Source organism: Sorex araneus, chromosome X (genome assembly GCF_027595985.1).
Source record: "Sorex araneus isolate mSorAra2 chromosome X, mSorAra2.pri, whole genome shotgun sequence".
Lineage (NCBI taxonomy): Eukaryota > Metazoa > Chordata > Mammalia > Eulipotyphla > Soricidae > Sorex > Sorex araneus.
In genome coordinates, this window is record NC_073313.1 from 185,808,703 (window position 1) to 185,830,378 (window position 21,676).

A 21,676-nucleotide genomic window follows, 5' to 3' on the forward strand; every position below is an offset into this window, starting at 1 on the left:
CTTGTCAAATGGTTTAACCTCTGAGCATAGAGTCAAGAGTTGGCCCTGAGCACTTCCAGGTGTAGAAAAATAATAAGCACAGAAATCAGAGCTTCCAAATTGGGGAACAAAGGGATATTTGGGGAAAGTGATATCCTTGATAAAGGCTTCTATACATCTTTCATCTGGCTCTCCCTGAGTTATATCTGGTACAACAAAACAACAATATAGTAAGCAATTATTTATCTGGGTTTTCTAAGTCCTTCCTGTGGAACAAACAAAGCAAAGCAAGGGGTCACTTAATGTTCTCATTTATAGACTGTGGACCAGAACTTTAGACATTAACTTGACCTTAAAACTGGTGTCTAAAACCTAAGGAGCAGACATTTAGAATCTGCAATCTGCAGTTGTTATGTGAAAAACTTGTGACTTGTGTCTGAAGATATAAGAGGGGTCAGTCTTGTGAGAGGGACTCTATAATCTGGTGCTGCTTTGGAGTAGACAGTATCTAGCTGAGTTGAATTTTGGGCACCTAATTAACGGCAGAGAATGATAGTTGTACATATGGGGGAAGCACCCTGTCTTCACCCTGCAAATTTGTACTGTCACACTATAGAATCATTTTAGTAAGGTTTCCAATGTCAAATTATATTTGACTCTGGGATAAGTTCTAGGTAGTTATTGTCTTGATTGATATTTTTATAAAATTGCAGAATTATTTAGAGTTTGAATATCTGTAGTGAGACTGATTTACAATTTATACATATATATGTTGCTTGCTTATATTACATTTTATAGGTTTTAGTGGGATTAACAATTTAAAAGTTAGAAAGCTGCATGATTTTGTTGAGAAAGGACTCTAAAACTGTTATCCAAAAGTAAAAATAACCAAAAACCTAGAATTGAATAGTAACAACTCTCTACTCATCAAAGTTCTAAAGCTGATTCTGAGATTTTCTCAGTAGCTCTGTTGGTATTAGTAACTCAATATCACCTGATTCCAAATTTGGTTCTTTGTAAAGTGCACAAACAATGCCCCCATCAGCCACATGGACTGCTCAGACTTGGTGTTTAAAAGATGCTTCTCCTTCCAAGGGAACTAGAACAATTAGCACTACAACAGGGGAATCCACATGTTCTTCTAGGAAGAAACCCAAGCTGCCAAAGTTTAATGTGTTTTACAAGAAGACAAACAACCAGAGTTGTTGTAGTTTTTTTTTTCTCTAAGTCTTGCTCCATTGCATGAGGCAGAAATTCATTAATGCCCAGTATGTCCTCTGAAGTTTCTAGACTATTTCTGAATACAGACAAACTCTCTCCTAATGGACCAATAGTGACAGAGCGCAGATGTCTCTACTTACACTAATTGCAGTTACTCTGCTCATTTTGGGAATCTGGCCAGAGCACAAGGGCAGCATGAGTTTATGAGGGTGACTTCTCTTCCTTCTTCTAAATACAGTCTCAATCAGGAAATTTAGACAAAAATATGGTCATGGAATTAGAAAGTACTGGCCTCTTTCAAAACCCTCTAGAAGGGCTACAACCTCTGCTTTATGAACACAATTTTTGCCCTCAGGAGAAATTAAACTGTTAAAAAACTAGCCCACTGGGTGTTTTGTTTGTTTATTTTGTTGCTGTTATTTGGGGACCATCCCCTGGTGGTGCTTAGGGAAGACTCCTGGATCTGTGCTTAAGAATCACTCTTGGGCTTTTCCTGCCAATGCTGCTGCTCGAGCAAGATCACGGGGCCCAAATGAACTACTTTGGACACCAGCAACCCACTGAAATACTCCCAGACCGTGAACTGAAAGTTTACCCTAGGCTGCGACAACGGGAAAGGGTCTCTCTCTCTAGGCTTTTCCATCTCATGAGCACCACAAAAGGGGAGTAAAACCTTGCAGTGATGTAATTTCTGGCAGAAATTTCCCTGGACTTCATACAGAAATTCAAAACCGCGTGGCCACGCGACCTAAGCAGGTCTGACTGTGGGAAGAAACTCCAAACAATAATACTGAGTTTTTATTGAAATATTGAAGGTAATCAAAGTAGCAGCCATTACTCTGGACTGTAAACTAATTAAGCTATAGCCCCACGCTGGCCAACGAGAGGAAATATCCTCCTTTCTCGGTTCTTTTCCCTTTTCTGGGAGAAACGCGGTGAGGCGTCCACCATATTATGAGGTCTATTAAGCAGGAATGAACTTAGAGACGCAGGAAAGGGATGGGGAAAAAAAAATGTACTTGGAACAGCGGGACACTTGGGGAGTCTCGGGCCAATACCAGCGCATGCTCCACTGATATTCGACCCGGATGACCACACTTTTGTGTGGCCACGTTGCTGCAGATCAACCAGAATCCTGAGGAACTACTTTTGGTTCCAGAAACTGCTTGCAGCCATGTCTCTAGACTGTGAACTAAGCCATAACCCCATGCCGGCTGAGGACAGGAAATATCTCTTTTTCTCGTTGGGCGGTGTGGTGTCAGCCATAATATGAGGACTATTTATTAAGCAGGCATGAACTTGGTGTTGCGGGAAGGAGGGGGGAAAAATTCTATGTACTTGAAACAGTGGGACTTCATATATCTCCAGACTCAGCTATGAAAAACTATCAAATGCTTCATTGGCAGCAGGGCTGTCTTTCTTGGGGGAAGACTCCAACAATAGTGAGTTTTGTGTTGAAATATGGAAAGTAATCAAGGTAAAGAGTAAATGAAGTGAAATTTATCAATTACACAGGCATGGATGGAGGTGGGGGGGTGGTTGTTGGGACGTAGACTGGGGTCTTTGGTGGTGGAGTGTGGGCACAGGTGAAGGGATGGGTGTTTGAGTATTGTATAACTGAGACATAAGCCTGAGAACTTTGTAACTTTCCACATGGTGATTCAATAAAATAAATTTTTTAAAAAAAGAATTACTCTTGGTGCTAGGGACCCTTTGCAGTGTCAGGGATTCTAAATGAAATTGGCTACATGCAAGGCAACACCCTTATCACTTGCCACTGAATTTACTGGTTCTTCTCAGGCATATTTGAATGAATAGAGAATCATGTAAGTAGCAATACTCAAGTCCATCTTCCAGGTGTTACAAACTATTTGAAATAGAACCAAAGCAAGAATATCATGATGATATCTAAATACATGAATTCCAGGTGATTCTAAAATGCAACAATTGTGGAAAATCAGTAGCTTGAGCAAATTCATGAATAACAATGAATACCAAATCCCCTATTAATATTTATTAAATCCCTACTATGTTCACAGCTTTGTGCTAGAAACTTAGTATATAATTGGTATAAATAGGAACAGGTTGTAAGTATACTTTATAAAGCTAAGACAGTAGTCATATAATTAAAAAATAGCATGTATTATTAGTGATTCCACTGCTTTTTTACCTTCTCACTTGTAGATTCATAATATAGTTGCTATGTATTAAAATATTAAGTTTCATAGGGGAAGTTACATATTTTTAGTATATAAGTCACAATCATATGTATAAAGAAGTAGTACATATATATATGTCCATAGGTAATAGAGTATGTGCATACATATATATACATATAGACACATATTTTTATTAGTCATATACAAATTCATAAGAAAACATTTTATCGTAAATGGATTCACAAATATGAAAAGTAAAAGAAAGAATTATGGTGGTTATTTACTTTGACAATATATGCATAAACTTTTTTTGAAAGCAGACATATGTCCTGTCTAACCACTTATACAGCCTAAAAGAGATAACTCTGCCAAGTTAATACTTCATTTTTACACATTTCTTTAATACTTCCCTTTTATTCAACAAAAGGAAAGACATCAGAAACCCCCAAAGGACAAACTAGACCATATGATTTGAAATGTAGACTATATATATATATATATATGTAGATAGATAGATATAACTTTATCTATAGATACATAACTATATCTATCTATCTATATTTGAATTACCCATGGGCTGTTTAAAACCATTGTTTTTTAACCAGGCCCTTTGTGAACCCACAGGATAGTTCAAGGGGCTCAAGGTAAAAATTTTATAAATGGGGGAAAGGGTGTAAGGTAGGTGAGGGGAAGTCCCTGATATGAGGTCTGGGCCACATAGGAAAAAAAGAAAAAGTTTGAGGGGCCGAGAGTGATAGCACAGTGAGTAGGGAGCTTGCCTTCAATGTTGCCAAACAGGATTCTTTTTTTTTAATTATTTATTTTATTGAATCACCATGTGGAAAGTTTCAAAGTTCTCAGGCTTATGTCTCATATATACAATGCCCGAACACCCATCCCTTCACCAGTGCCCATATTCCATCACCAAAAACCCCAGTATACCTCCCACCTCCCGCTCCCCACCACCACCTGCGTAGCTGATAAATTTCACTTTATTTTCTCTTTACCTTGATTACATTCCATATTTCAACACAAAACTCACTATTGTTGTTGGAGTTTCCCCCCAAACAAAAGCCCTACTGACAAGGAAGCATTTGATAATTAGTTTTTCATTGCTGAGAATGACGAGATATGAAGACAGGTTTAGAATTTCTGTATTTTAGTATTTTAGTAATTAATTCCAGGAAGATTTATGTTAGAAATTGCATCATTTCCCTTCCTGGGGCAGCATGGGGCAATGGTTTAGTTCACAATATAGAGACATGGCTATAAGCAGTTGCTGGGACCAAGAGTAGTCTAGCTGGCCTCCGGATCGTGGTTGATCAGCAGCAGAGCGGCTGCACAGAAGTGTGGCCAATCAGGTCCAATCTTGGCGGGGTGTGCGCTGGTATCGCCCCCGGCCCAAGATTGTCCACGTGTACCGCTGTTTCAAGTTCATAAGTCTTTTTTTCTCCTGTTCGAACACGATCCGGAAGCCAGCTACACTACTTTTGATCCCAGCAACTGCTTGCAGCCATGTCTCTAGATTGTGAACTAAGCCATAGCCCAACGTGGGCCAAGGAGGAGAAAGATCCCTCTTTCTAGATTTTTTTTTCCCTTTTCGGGGAGAAGCGGTGTGGCGTCCGCCATATAATGAGGACTATTAGGCAGGTACAAACTGGGTTCTTTCCGAAGCATCTCAAATCACCATATCATCCCCCTCACAACCAGGAGTGATGTCTGAGCTCACAGCCAGGACTAACTACTCAGCATCACAAGGTGTATCCCCCAAACAAAGAACAAAATCCAATGATGAAAAGGGTCCATGGTCAGAAACTATTGGAAAACACTGTTTCAAGCAAGTTCATAACAAATATGCTAAATTATTAGAATTCAGTATTGTCATTTGGCTTGTCTCCTCCCTGAAACTATGATTTTGCACCATTGAAGTGTAAGATTCTCCTGAAATCAGCTTTGACTATCAATATCCAGATAAAAAACATAGCAGCAATAAACTTACCACATAGCGTAAAACTTCACTGTTATAAACCTTTAAGACATATGAATTCTTGGGGCTGGAGCAATAGCACAGTGGGTAGGGCATTCACCTTCCACGTGGACAACCTGGGTTCGAATTCCAGCATCCCATATGGTCCCCTGAGCACCGCCAGGAGTAATTCCTGAGTGCTTGAGACAGGAGTAACCCCTGTGCATCGCTGGGTATGACCCAAAAAGAGGAAAAAATAAAGTTAAGACATATGAATTCTACCTTCACAATGGCCCTAATGGAAGTGTTATGCTTATGTCAGTTTGTATGTGTATGTCAATTTTTGTTGGTGGTGATGCTTTATATTGGTTTGCTTTGGTTTGGGGTCACAATTGGACATGCTTAGGGATTACTCTTGGATCTACACTCAGAAATCACTCCTGGGAGTCTTCAGGGTACCATATGGAATGCCAGGGATTGAACCCAGGTCAGCCAAGTGCAAGGCAAGCACTTTACCTTCTGTACTATCTCTCTGGCCCCTCTTATCTCAGTTTTATAAGTAAAATTTCCCATGGCTCAGAGAACGAAGAAAATGATAGTTTAATAAAATTTCTAGTTAGACACAAAATGAATTCTTGTACTACAGGGTAATAAAATATGGGATTTTTATTATCCTTATTGGACCAATATTTGTAAGTTAGCATGTAGTGTCACAGTATATAATGTCTACTCATCCAGTGAATAACAAAAGCAAATATCAAGAACGTTCTCCTGGAGAATTAAGTAATCATTACATAGACTTGTAAAAATTGTCTCAGGATGATTTTGAAAAGACATACTATTTTCTCCTTTGATTTTCAAGTTTTAGTCTTTTTATGAATCTTAACATAATTATGAATCCTAACATAATTCATTCATATATCCCAGAATTTCCTAAAGTCTTCTACTCATTCTTGCTCTGCCTTCTTCATATATGTCAAGGAATATCTTTGGATTCTGTCCAAGATTAATTCAAATTATATACCCGTTACTTTCATAAAACCAAACTGCTCTCAGTGAATTGAGTATGATCGATGGTATTCGCAAAGCCAAACAATTTCACAAAGATGAACTTCCCTGTCAGTCCTTGGACAACATTAAAAATTGACAAATCCTATCGGACATGCATTGCACATAGGTGATTAAAGGCCACTTGACTCCAGTGTGTGCTGAAACCCAAGCACACACATTTTTGACCTATGCCCAGGAAGAAAAGGTACAGAGTTAGTAAATTTGTCATTATAGGAGTAGTGACCTATTCAAAACTTGAGAAGAAGAATTAAGGAAAGCTGTGCTAATGAGCCGATATTGTGTCCATGACATCGGCAACTATTGCCTGATCTGCCTGTTGTCCGTCCTCTGCATCTTGTTCACTCAAGTCATCCTGAATAGGATTGGCAGAACAGAAGACAAAGGACAACTATGCGAACAAGCTGGGTTCTGAAAAGGGTTCAGCATGATTGACCATATCCTCACAGTGACCAACCTCATTGAGGTTTCGCGAGAGTTCAAGATGCCACTCTGTCTAACGTTCATCAATTTAAAGAAGGCCTTTGACTCAGCTGAGACTGAAGCAGTCATCAAGGCCCTAGCCAAACAGGCATTCAAACTCAGTACATCAGGATCCTCCATGAGCTGTATTACAGATTCACAACCAAGATCACAGCATTCTACAAGGAAATGATCATCGATGTAAAGAGAGGGGTTTGACAGGGTGATACCATTTCACTGAAACTCTTCAGTGCCACCCTCGAGAATGTCATGTGACGACTGGAATGGGAAAGAATGGGGGTGAAGATAGATAGTCTGCAACTCCACCACCTCTGCTTTGCTGATGACATCATTCTAATAACACCAAACATTAGCCAAGGGGCACGAATGCTGGCCGACTTCGACCATGAGTGTGGAAAGGTCGGACTGCAGCTAAATCTTACAAAGACAATGTTCATGAGAAACAGACTAGTTCCTGATGTTCCATTTGCTCTCAACATCACAAACATCTCCAAATGCAGCGGTTATGTGTAACTAGGTTGAGAACTCAACATGACGAATGACCTGGTACCTCAGCTGTGCAGGAGGAAGAGAGCAGCATGAAATACCTTCAAGAGCATCAAAGAAGTTGTTAAGAGGACAAAGGACCTCAGGCTCTGGGCACATATTTTTGACTCCACCATTCTTCCAGCGTTAACAAAAGCCTCAGAGACCTGGGCCCTACGAAAACAGGAGAAGAATGCTATTTGGGTCACCCAAAGAGGAAATGAAAGAGCTATGCTTGGAGTATCATATTTTACTCAAGTGAGAGAAGAAATCCAGAGTTTGACTTCCATTGATGATCAAGAACCAGGGACACTGTCTCCTTTTCCAAGGCGTAGAAAATCAGATGGGCTGGACATGTAATGGGATTTGGAGATGTCCACTGGACTAGAGCTGTTACCAACTGCATTCCATTGGAAATCAAAAGAATGCCTGGCTGCCCACCTACGAGATGGTCAAACTTCTTTGTCAATACCCTGAATGAAGTTTGAGGCTCTTTGTATTTCTGAAGTGAGCAGACACCATGGTGCTACACTAGCATGCAACAGGGATGAATGGAGACATTACTGGCACCTGCTCAAGCAAATAGATGAGCAATAAGATGACAATTGATACATGTGATCCAAGTGCTACCAAGCACTCAGATTCTGACTAAGGCTTGGCTAATGAGTACTTTTAAAGACAAATGAATTTTTCTGGGAAGATAATAACACCAGAAACACAAACACACCCTTGGGAACAGAGTTTTAACTGATGTGCTGCTATAGCAAATAAAAAACTGGAGATTCCACAGAATTAGGAAGGGGATTAGATGGTTAAAGTCCACTATAATAGTCTGCACATTGCTATCTCATCTATGGAAGGGATTTGCAAAATGGAATTTTTGTTCTCTCTGTTGCACTCCTCAATACCAATTTCATCCACACACAAAGCAATGAAAAACATGTAACAGAACTAATTACTTTTGGGAAAAAAAGACAGAAAATGCATTAAACGAGGGGTCAGATCACCATTAACTTAGGTTGCCAACTTAATCTGTATAATTGTGGCTTAGGAGGGATCTGATTTTGCCAAATGTGATTTGTTTTGTTGCCCAGATGCTTTTGATCTATGCATTAAAGTCAGTTGGGCTTCCAAAAGCACTTACTATGAGCAGAAAATGTGGGGTTGGTGGTATAGCATGAAACACTGAGCCGTGGGTTATACCTACTTGAGAGTAAGGGGAAGGTTTTGAGTAACATTAGCTGATTAAAAGCCAAATAGGAACATAAGTATTTGACCTCAGGAGAGAAGTTTCTATTTTTCCTCTCATCTATTTTATCCTTCCAAACACAACTTTGCAAACAATTACACTATTTGTTTCTTGCATTTTAATCTTTATTCTTTATTCAGTGCATTTTGAGATGCTTGCATGTATAAGTTGAGTTTGTGTGTATCTAGCATAACAATTTTGTTGCCATGGAGAATTTGATTTTCTATGTCAAGGTATTTTTAGCTTTCTGAGTTTTGGACCAATGGAGAAGCATTAAATCATTGCCTCTCTTTGGCACAGATAGATGCACTATTTTCCTCCCGTAGGGCAGCACTGGCCATAAAAAGCTTAGGATCCATGATGGTTTTTGAAATTTGGTTTTTAGTTTGGAGTCATTGGTTTCTTTGTGACAAGATGAGGGTTCACACAATTAGCATGGTATCAACTGTCTAGGGACCTGTTCTAGATAGTTGAGGTGACAATCCTGAGTATCCAATTTCACAGGCAGCACTACAACGCCTGCTTGCAAAAGATAGCACCAGTCTCCCATCTGAATTGATTGAGCCAGACGTGATATGGATATAATCTCATCGGTGTGAAAAGACTGAGGTATAGAGGAATCTGTCATTGGATTCCTGTCTTGTCCCTTGAAGGGTATTGTCCTTTTCAGCCCCTTTACTTTATTCTGCAGTTAATGCTTCCCAGGCCAGACAGGCAGTGAACAAGGGTAGTATGTGAGACTTTGTTAGAAATGCAGAATTTCTGCCTAAACCCTTAACATTTTGAATTATGGATTATGCTTTAGCAACTATGCTTTAGCAATAATTGCAGCCACCCATTCAAATGTGAGGTTCACAATTCTAGAATATTCCCAATCTTCTGCTCATTCAATTCTTACCGCCTTGACATTTTTCACATTGAATGTTGGGGAGAGGCAAGAGAGAGGACATCAGGATGGTTTAATAGTTATAAAGAACCATGCTTTAAGTATGAGCACTGTATTCACCATCATCTTATTGCTGATTGGATTCTTCACATATGTTGGTCACATCCAGTGTTACATGGAGCTACTCCTGACTCTGTGATCAGGGGTTACTTTCAGCAGTCCTCAGGGAATCATGAAGTTTCAGGGTTAGTAACATGCAAAGCAAGCACCTTCAATTATCTTTCTATCTTTTGACCTCCTATTATTCACATTTTTGAAGATTAAGAAACTGTTGTGTAAAACCACTGACCTGAGAATACATAGCTAATTGTTCGTTAGACTAGCATTTACAAAGTATCTTACACTTCTATACTTTAACCAACATCTTTATGCATTCTAATCTGAAACATCTACTTGAATGATGATATTGAGGGCTTGATGATAACTTCTTTTTGATTAATTTGGAATTTCAATGATAGATAGATAGATAGATAGATAGATAGATAGATAGATAGATAGATAGATAGAAAGATAGAGAGAGAGAGAGAAAGAGAGAGAAAGCATCAATGCTTTGTCAAATATCCTGAAGTACTGCTGATGATCTAATACACATGAGGGTAAAACTAACTTAGACTTGATGTTGAAAGTTACTCTAGGTCTTTTTTCTTACTAGATCACCAGTAATCTGCTGTGATAAATACAATAAAAATCTGATATTTAATGAAAGTCTTGGGATTCTGTGTCAATGGTAGAGAAATGAAATGTAATGACCTCTCTTTTCAGGTAGTCTAAATGCAAATCTAAGTAATATTAAGTAAGGGGAATCCTGTAAGTACTATTTGCTCATTAATAATGCAATGCATGAAGTATTTTAAGTATCATGTTCAACACAAAGAAAGTAATATGTAAACCAGGTAATAACTCAATCTTGACTTTTTCTCTTGGTAGCTGTTCAGTTCCTTTCAAAGGTCTAATTGACTTTAGTTTTGAGAAACATCATGTAAATTTCTAGTCCGATAAGCAGTTGAATCTGTTCGTTTTTGTTTTTGTTTTTGCACCACACCTAGTCATACTCAAGGCTTACTCCTGGATTTTTGCTTAGGGATCACTCCTTGCAGAGCTTATTGGAGCATATAGGTTATCCAGGATTGAATTCTGGCTGATAGTGTGCAAGTTTGGGGTCTATATGATGCTGTAAACAAAACAAAACAAAAAAATCCCATCCCCCAGCCCTTCTATTAGTCTGTTCATTGTGTTTCATCTAAAACATTGCAACTTAAAAATACTTTAATGAAATTAAGTAATTAATGATGTATATTTATCTAGCTATCAATGATCTACTATAGTATTTTAAATTAGTATCACCAATAGGAGGATGCATATTGCTTTTGAACAATATATGGTAGAATAGATTGTTTTGTTAAACCTGGAATTTCTAGAGAGATCTATTTCATTCATTTATAAGAAGTGTTTTGCTTAAAGACATTGTAGAAATTTCATTAAATGCTGAGATTAGGAGTATTGAATTCATCATAAAGAGTGACAGGAATTGATACAAGCTGCTGTTAATCTTTTCCCAGCATTCCAATTTGTGTAATCGTTCTTCTCTGGTGCCCCTTTCTGAATTCCTCAGAGTAAAGTTACTCATACTCTTCTACTCAATGCATTGCTTTTGCTGAGAATTTCTTTTTCTAATAAGGCTCATGTTTTCTAAAAATACAGACTTTATAAAACACTCATAGTCATTTCTTCTTTTGTTAAGAACTTGTTTGTATTGTAAATTTCACCTGAGATATCCAATACAACTGGATATTATCCAGATTTCTTTGTTAGAGTAAGTTTGAGTATAAATAGAAAAAAATATTTATCCTGAACAAATTTGCAAGCTTGATATATTAGTAAGTGTAATTGTATAGAATTTGAGAGATGTCCATACTGTATTGAATAGTGTCATCTTGCAAATATTTTCACCTTGTGATCTGTTAAGTTAAATATATGTTTAAGGAAATTTTGTAATTTATTGTATGTTCAATGGCATGTATGTGTTTATTTTTTTTACAGGAATCCACACTTTTGTGGTTGGGTAATTGTGGGACACTCCCAGTTATACAAATCAGTGTGGGTGTGAGGATGGAATTTGGGTTAAGCGGCACTCACAGAAAGTAGAAGGAAGGCCCCCTTCTGCAGTAGGTGTCCAGGTATATCAAGAATCAAATTCAGAGCCTTGTCATGCCAGTACAGTACACGCCAGCATGTGTTCTACCACTTGAATGATTCTGGGGACCTATTTTACCTTATTAAAGAAAAGTAAAATTTATTGTTCTACATCAAGTTCTCTAATGAAAGCAGACTCCTGAAGTTTGGTGGATCCAACCCAACCTTGCCATCTTCTTGTCAGTATTTTTCTGGAGTCATTAAGGCTGCTCACCTTTTTTACTAGACATGATTCTCTGGAAATGAAGACTTCAAAAACTTCCATGACTTGGCTTTAAACTGACTGACTAGCAGTATGACAGACAACACCCAAGGACTTTATTAGTAGCTGCCTTCTGTCCCAAACCTTCTGAATCAGAAACTTAGCAAGGAACAAGAAACCTTTTTTTTTTTTTTTACTCCAGTTCCCTAAGGGATTATAATACTCTAAATTTAGACCAATTGCTTAGAGCAGGGAAAATCATCTAAGACCCAGGAGCCATGCTACCAACCACTTCACTGCATCTGAACTGCAGCAATTTTCTTTTCATGTCCAAATGGCCATAATTTTGTCAAATGTCTCATCCTCCTGAGTACACAGTCAAGAGAAGTAGAACTGGAATTATTTTATAACTTTGTTTGCAGGAAGCAAATAATGAAAATCACCCCTCTCTCTTTTCTATAACTGTTTGGTTACATAGAAGATTATTCCAGTCTCAAGAGTAATTTACTGATTGAGGTTTGAACTGGTCCCTGGATTCCACTTTTGAATAGAACTATTCCCAAGATGAAGATCTTAGAATAACAAAAATTCGTCTTTAACCAAATTGTACCCACAATTAGGAAACTTTTGAGTTAATGTATATTGTCATATTGGATCCTTGGTAAAATATGAGCTATATTATTTTCTAAAATGGAAGATATTGCTTGTCAAAAGTCATATAGAGTCTGGAGTTTCAACTCAAATTCCAGACTTCAACAGAACACAGTATTTCAAATAAAATTGCTCTGGGAAACCAAGTTAAATGTATGGTGTATTGTGCAAAAAAATATTTTCCTGTGAGAGAAGACATTTAGGTGTTTATGCTAATAGGTTATCAGTGGTTTTAAGTGACTTCTAATTCCATTTCTCCAGTTTCTTTTTTAAGGCCTTGGATGTGTAATTTTTTCCCCTTATACCTAAAGACAGGTAACATCTTATCTTGCTATTGAATCTGGTCTCAAATTTTAGTCCTGGATAGAATTTTATAATTATATATCTGCTTAATGGTTTAAAGGTATCAGCTAAAATCTCTCAGAACTGAGTGGCTACTAAGTATAGTTAGTTTTCTTGATTTGTCTAATTAATATAGAATTCAGCTACTGCCACTTTTTAAGATAAATTCTAGAGCAGTGTTTCCAGTAGAAATTTCTACAAGGATGAAAATATTCCGTAGCTGAACTATATTGTGGAGTAGCCACTAGATATATGTGGCTACTGAAACGTGGTCAATGCTTCCAAGGAACTGAATTTTTAGGTACACAGGACTAGGAGCTACTGTGCTGAACACTATAGCTCCACAATATTTTAAGGTTTTAGTAAGTGACTCTCTTACCTATGTTTCAAAAAATGCCTGTGTGTTTTATGCAAATATGAATTAGTACTTAAAATGTCTAAAAGTCTAAAAATGCCGTAAAAATTAGAGTGTCATTGAGACTAAGTTCCTAACTTTCTAAGCCTCTTATGCTATCTTGCTAACATCCTCCACTTCTGGAACTTTTGTGCTTGAAAAGTGAGCCAGATCCACTTTTCTGTTCTGGTGAGCCTTTTTCCCTTCCAGGGAAGGGAATTAAAAATAAATAAACACTAACAACAACAACAGAAATTCTCGAGGCTTTGCTTACAAATGTTTAATAATTGAAACTAGTAACTCAAATTTAACCCCTGTCAACTTATTATCATGCACTTTTGACTTTCTAGGGTCTTGTGTAAGTTTTGGGGGAAGCACATGCTGAAGAAACCTGTTTCTTAAAAGGTTTATTTTAGGACTTTTAAAAATGGCCTAGCTGTGTGCGTATAACAGACTAGCTGTGAAAATGTTATACATATGGGTGACTATTATAGCTTATGTTGGTCTTAAACTACATGGGCTTTCTTATTTTCTTTTTTCTTTTTAATGATAGTTGCAAAATATTGCTTAGTTGATACCTATATATAATCTGTTTGTGCCCATTTCCAGTGTATGACATCGCTTCTCATTAATTTTTCTGATCTAGAGGTAGAAGTGAAGCAAAACAGGGGTATTTCTTCATTTTTGACCAAATATGCTCTTTTATGCCCATAAACCTACCTGTATGTAGCATGGTAGCACTGTCGTCCCATTGTTCATTGATTTGCTCAAACGGGCACCATTACCGTCTCCATTGTGAGACTTGTCGTTATTGTTTTTGGCATATTGAATACACGCAGGTAGCTTTCCAGGCTCTGCCCTGCCGGCGGGATACTCTTAGTAGTTTGCCCAGTAGTTTGCTGGGCTCTCTGAGAGGGACAGAGGTATCGAACCCGGGTAAGCCATGTGCCAGGCAAACGCCCTACCTACTGTGTTATCATCGCCCCAGCCTACCTAGCATGAAAAACTGGGAATTACTTAGAATTCTCTCTATGTCTATGAATCATTTCCTGGTTTCTTAAGAGGTTGGTGTCTATTAAAATCCTTTAGAGAGATGGGAAATCAGAAATAAGGGTGGAAAGCAGTTTCTCACTGCAAAACCTGATTTATTTGGATTTTTGAGGATGCTGTTTATTCAAGTTAATGAAAATTAAAGTATCATTGTTGACTGCTTTGAGAATCAAATGAGGCACTGGAAGCAATGTAAAGCTTGAATTGCTTGAATTCTATTTCTACAGAGAATTTGTACAATGAGGAAAAAGGGAGAATAGAATAAGTGGGCTCCTACTGTTAAGAGGTTTTTCTAACTTCATTTAAGGTTATGGGTTTTAATTCCCTGCTCTGTCATTTACTGGTAGTGTGATGACAGTAAAGCTACGCAATAATTCTGGTGTCCAATTTTCTAACTGTAAAATGGCTAATAATATCAATCATGCAGAGCTACTGTGAAGATCTGTGAGTGTGTGCACTGCCCAGGGCAGTGCTAAGCCCTGATGTTAACCACCTGTTAACTAATAACACCTGAACTGAATCAACACTTTAAGACATGGAGGGAAATAAGGTGATGAGAAGGAACAGAGTGACAAATTGGAAATACAAACATCCAGCCTTGAATATGGTTATTTTTCTAAATTAGAAGGAGAAAGGAAAATGCTAGATAATTTCATTCAGAGTTGGAATACAAAGAGAGAAAAAGAAAGGAAACCAAATCCTTGGATTATGTTTACCCATGTTAACTAACAGAAAGGAATGGGGAGTGAAAGTGAAGAGATGGAGGAAGTGCAATAAATTTTTATTGGAGAAATATTAGTAGTTTGGTGGTGATTGTTTATTGTAATATACTTGAGGTGAGCCTATAATCCTAAAATATGTACAGTTGTCATCAACCCATATTCTCTCAATAATTGAAAATAAAGACTGATTTTTATGAAGACATACCTTTTCAGATTTCCTTGCCAATTCTGAATCTAACTTTTCATATAGTTTGTGATTGGATATAGGGAATTGGGAAGGATATCACAAAAGTGTATCCATCCTTAGATCTAGAGGAACTTTTTGCTACTTGAAAAAAAATTTCTAAAATATAATGTTAAATTTGAACTAAATTGAAAAATCCAATAGACTACTAATATAATTACAATGAGAAAAAATATTAAGGACTAAAATCTTAATAAAATCTTATAGGGGTTTTCCTAACAACTTAGGCATATGACAAATTTCTACAAATACAGGTTCCAAGGTTAGAACCCTGAATACGTTATAAAGCTCTGGGTGAGATAATTTTTGTTTGTATTCTTCATCATTTCATTAGGTATTTTTAAATATTGAGCACATTTGAGAATCAATCAACTCAGAAGCAATGCTGGGTGAGGAGCCAGTATTTGGAATTTTAGTTCTATGTCTATTTGTTTTACCTTTCCCAACATCTAATGATGCAATCAGTCAAGTATTTAGCTTAGAATGAGAGTGTGCTAAGAATAAGCTAATATAAAGTCTCATATCAAACAGGTTCCCAAGTTTGAAAAAAGTTGTAGAAGCTCTGAAATCAAAGGTGAGACTGTTTTTCTTTGTTAGCTAAACTTTTATTCTTTAGATTTCCATTGAATTTCTTTAAAATTAGGTGGAGAATATATGATGGTTACAGTTAGTAATCATTAATAACACTGATAACTCAGTTACATACAGCGTTGCCTTTAGTTAAAAAACTTCAACATCAAACACAAGTATTTGTGTGTATATTGCAACCCCAATTTACAGATTATTTCAAAAACACAGAAGAAAGTATGGGTTTTGTGTATCTTTAGATAAACTATAAGCATTATTTTCAGACTTCTCTCATCAGTTGTGAAAACATGTTTATTGTTTGGTGGAAGGAACAAAATGTTTTCCATAGCAACCATGACAAACCTGGGTGTCATGCCGATTAGCTGTGATGCAGAGAACATCTCCAACAGCAGGGAAGAGTTCTTGGCAATTATCACCCAGAGAGTCTCTCAATCTTAGGAGTTTAGGCTGAAGCTCCTGGATTTTGAAAATTCTTTAACTTAGTGTGCTAATGAATGAGAATAACAACAATTCCATTTTGGTTAATTTCAGGGGTGGTGGTGGATAATAAACTCACCGTGTGCATAGGAGAGATGTGATTTTCTTCAGACAAATTTGAAGATCTCCTTTGAGCATTAACACTATCCTTCTACCAGTTTTACTGAGAAATTATTGAAATGCATATATGTATAAGTCTATGGCATTCAGCATGATAGTTTGATCCACACATGTTGTGAAATCAGTCAAAATATAGATTCAGCTAGCATTTATCAGCTACTTCCTGTAATGAAAACTTAGGTTTTGTCTCTATTCAATGTTGAAATATATCACATAGCCACGTTAGCTATGTAATGTAAAATGTTATGTAAAGCTAAAAATGTAATAACATTTTAGTACCTATTTGTCTTTTTTACAGAAGGTTTGTACACGTTAACATTTTATCTGTAAATTTTCTATAAATTTTATTTTTATTTGCATTGTGTATATGTTTGCTTAGTTTTAGAATTCACATATAATTGTGATTTATAGTTTATATTTCTGTTTAAATTATTCACTTAGTATGCCTATAATATTCAACCATATTATCACTTCTGATAGGGTTTTCTCTTTTTTTCTGGTTAAGTAGTATTCCTCTGTGTGTGTGTGTGTGTGTGTGTGTGTGTGTGTGCACGTACATGGATACAGGCCTGCCTGTGTGTCTGTGTGCCTCAATGTGTGTAAACTCACACACTTATTTTTGGATGCTGTAAACAATGAGATATTGTAAAAACTAGGATGCAGAACTCTTTAAGTTAGTGTTTCCATTTCCTTTGCCTTTATTTATAGCCATTGTGTTGTTGGATAATATAGCCCAGCTATTTTTATTCTTTGTGTAACTGTCACACTTTTCAAAAAATTATGTCACTTTAAATTTCTATCAACACACTTGCACAAAAATTACTTTTTCAAAAAATTATATCACTTTAAATTTCTATCAACACACTTGCACAAAAATTACTTTTTCAAAAAAATTATATCACTTTAAATTTCTATCAACACACTTGCACAAAAATTACTTTTTCCTCCATTTCTTCTTACTTCCTTTAGTGTGTGTTTGGTTCGGTTTCAGTTAGTCTTTATAATGTCTTTTTCTGTTAGATGAAAAGGAGAGGATCTTACCAATGATTTTATGTTTTTTTTCCTCCAGGTCAGTTTTTAGTAAATAAAAAATTTGAAATGTTTAGGATTAAGGATCAGTTCAGGTGTAGCTAGGAAGTCAAGTTGTGAACATGTATCACTTGTATCATTGTGATCTTGTTGCTCATAGATTTGCTTGAGCAGGTGCCAGTATCATCTCTATTTGTCCCTGTCACGTGCTAGTGTGGCCCAATAGTGTCTGCTTGTTCCAGGAACAAGAGAGCCTCAAACTGTTCATTCAGGGTCTTGACAAAGAAGTCTGACCATCTCGTAGGTGGGTGGCCAGGCATTCTTTTGACGTCCCATGGAATGCAGTTGGTGACAGCTCTAGTGCAGCAGTTGTCTCCAAATTGCATTACATGTCCACCCCATCTGATTTTAATGCATTGGCAAATGAGACAGCATCCCTGATTCTCGATCATTGACAGAGGACAGAACTTTGGATTCCTTCTCTCATTTGAGTGAAACGTGATATTCCAAGCATAGCTCCTTTGATTCCTCTTTGGGATACCTGAATAGCATTCTTATGATGTTTTCATAGGACCCAGGTCTCTGAGGTGTATATTAGTGCAGAAAGAACGGTGGAGTTGAAAAGATGTGCCCAGGGCCAGTAGTTCTTTGTCCTTTTAACAACCTCTTTGATGCTCTTGAAGGCGTTCCATGCCACTGTTCCTCCTGTGCATCTCAGGTGCCAAGGTTTGTTGGTCATGTTGAGTTCTCGACCTAGGTAAACATAACTGCTGCATTCAGAGATGTTTGTTCCATTGGGATCTAATGAAATATCAGGAAGTAGTCCATTTCTTATGAACATTGTCTTCATGAGATTCAGCTGTAGTCTGACCTTTCCATACTGTAACCGAAAGGTTGGTGGTCCGTGCCCACCCAGGGAAGCCAGCTGTAAAAACTAAAGCACACGATGGGCGTGCTTGCACTCACCAGCTCTCCGGGCGGCTCAGTCTCACCACCCGTGTTCGGTGCCCTGGAACTGCTGTGTGTGGACTGGATCGGGACGACCATTCGCCAAGGACCGGCGAGGGAAGAACGAGGACCAAGCTGGTTGCTGATTAGTTTATTTCTTTCTCTCTCCCTGCTTCTCTCCCGGCTCTGGGTCTCTCTCTGGATCTGTGGATCTCGCCCCCCAACCCACTCTTACTGCCTAGTTAAATATCCCCAGCATGAGGGGATTGGGGTCTACACATAGGTGTGGTCACCATCAATAGGGTAAGGTTCCTTTCCCTTAGGGGATGCTTCTCCTAGGACTTAATTCTCTTTCAGCAGGAGGATACACCCAAGGGCGGAGTCCTATGAATGTGTTTCTCTTCTCCTCAGCCAGCAAACATATAAGAATTCATAATATTAATCATTTTGTATGGACACAATAAGAGATGTATTAAAGCTTATGGAATTGCTCTCCTGGGGCCATCTCAATCTCAGACTACAGTGCTCAGGCCAGATCAGTCTTTCCTATCCCTAGCAGGGTCCTAGTCTCATCATTACTTTTGGTTCATGACAGCATTTGTCTATGATCAAGCTCTTAACTTATAGTTAAGAATTAGGCACTTTGGCCATGTCCATCTCGATGCCAGGGTAGCACATAACTCACCGCTTGCCCTGCATCCTTCCCGTCCCTCGTTGGGACCCTGCTTTTGGGGTGCTAGGAACTGAGGGCAACAGAGGCTTAAGTGGAGAAAGCAGATGCCTGGGAGGGAATAATATTCGAGGCCAATTAATTCCCAAGTTATAAAAACATAATATTGTCTTCTTGTGTCTATACAAAAAGGACATTGCTTTAAAGCAAATTATTCAAAAGGCACAAGAAGAGGAGAAAGGCAATATTAACTTATATAATATAAATTCAGTATCCTAGGAAGGTCTGCCCTTACAAATTAGCAGAGTCAGATTAAGGGAAAGCCGTGGATTAACGCTTTTGGGGAAGAGAGCATGGAGAAGTGATTATAGCTAAACAAAGGGATGGGAGAGATTCGGGAACACCTTGATGGGTGTGCCTGGGGTAAGCCTAAACTCCAAGGAAAACCGGGACAAGCTACTCATGCCAAGGGGGGAGAGGACAAAGTAATGTCATCCTACACCATACTCATGGTTGAAGTCGGCCAGTATTTGTGCCACTTGGCTAATGTTTGGTGTTATTAGAACGACATCATCAGTGAAGCAGAGGTGGTGTAGTTGCCGGCCATCTATCTTCACTACCATTCCTTCCCATTCCAGTCATTGCATCACGTTCTCGGAGGTGGCACTGAAGAGTTCCAGTGAAATCGTATTGCCCTGCCAAATCCCTCTTTACATCTATGATTACTTCCTTGTAGAATGCTGAGAACCTGGTGGTGAATCCATAGTACAGCTCATGGAGGATCCTGATGGACTGAGTTTGAAAACCCTGTTTGGCTAGAACTTTGATGACCACTTCAGTATCAACAGAATCAAATGTCTTCTTTAAATCAATGAACATTAGACAGTGTTCATTGATTTCAAGTGGCATCTTGAATTCTCGAGAAACTCCAATGAGCTTGGTGAATGTGTGGATATGGTCAATTGTACTTAATCCTTTGCAGAACCCGGCTTGTTCGCATGGTTATCCTTTGTCTAGTGTTCTGCAATCCTATTCAGGATGATTCGAGTGAATAATGTGTAGACAATAGACAATAGGCAGATTGGGCAATAGTTGCCAATGTCGTGGATGTCTCCCTTCTTGTACAACAGAATTGTCCTGCTTGTTTTCCTTTGGGATGGAAACTCAGATAGGTAGCACGTGAAGAGCCAAGCCAATGTATTGATGAGTACTGGCAGCAAATTCTTCAGATGTTCGGAGCTGACCTTGTCTGGATTGGGTGCTCTACACTTCTTTCTTTACTGATGAAATAGCATGTTGGATTTCGGAAGGGAGAATATATATCAGTCCTGTAAAATTTGGTATGTGTGCAAGTGGACATGGCTATCAAAGAGATCCAAGAAGAAGTCTTGAATCTTCTGCTTGATGGAATAACCTTTTCCATTGCCCTTCTGGAAAATGTGATAGATCCATCAAGAGACGTCAGAGGGCAGTCATCTTGGTTTGATAGTTGGCGAAGGACAGGCAGGTGTTGCAAATAATTTTCCTGGCTTCTGCCACATCAGCCAGCACTGCTGCTCTTCTCTCTTTGAGGTCTTCCTTTACCACTTCCCTGCACAGCTTTTCAAGCTTGGATGTTAGCTTGTAATTGCCTGAGGCTCGCACCAGACCACATTGGCAAATGAGTTGAAAGTTTCCAGAGACAGGCTTTTTTTGTGGCTTTCTCTCTCTCGGCATTCCTTGCACAATCATGCTGTTGCTGAACCAGTTTATCTATTTCTGTTGATGTTGTCAATGATGGCATCTTCCCACATTGTCACAATAATGCCAAAGAGCTCCCATTTTGTGTTCGTTCTGGGAGTTCTCTTCTTAAACTTTGCAGCCTTTTCTCCCTACTCCGTGAAGTAGAATTTCACACACAGGAGATGGTGGTCTGATTCTGTTTGGAATTTTGGGACTACAGTAACATCAGTTAGTCATAACTGTTGACTGAATATGATGTGGTCAATTTCATTGTGGAACTGTCCTCTGGGAGACTCCCATGTCCAATGTTTAGATTTGGCCTTCTGGAACTGCGAGTTACCATGGATGTTCTTGGTCAACATGATGAACTCAGACATTCTCTCACCCTCTTCATTCCATTCTAGGCTGTGGGTCCCAATGTGAAGTTCTTTGGGTGACCTTCTCAGTCCTATTTTGGCATTAAAATCACTGACAATGACCTTGTAGAAGGTGTGGTATTTTTATAGAACTACTCCAGCTCCATGTAGAACTTCTCAATTTCTTCTTTGTCGTAGTTGGATGTTGTTGTGTAGATAACAGAGATAGAAACTGCCAGCAATGAGCCACATCTATTCAAATGTAAGCATCTGATTCAGGTTTATAGGCATTTGAACAAATTAATGCTCATGGCCAAGTTCATGTTGATGAGGACACCAATACCTTTACTGTCTCATGTTCTGAGGAACAGT

The 21,676-nt window shown here is 38.2% G+C and overlaps 1 protein-coding gene across 1 annotated transcript in view; it reads left to right on the plus strand.

The window, feature by feature from the left end:
• Positions 1–21,676, plus strand: part of CNTNAP5 (contactin associated protein family member 5) — a 932,137-nt gene that overhangs the window by 204,377 nt on the left and 706,084 nt on the right. The gene's annotated exons all lie outside the window — the stretch shown is intronic.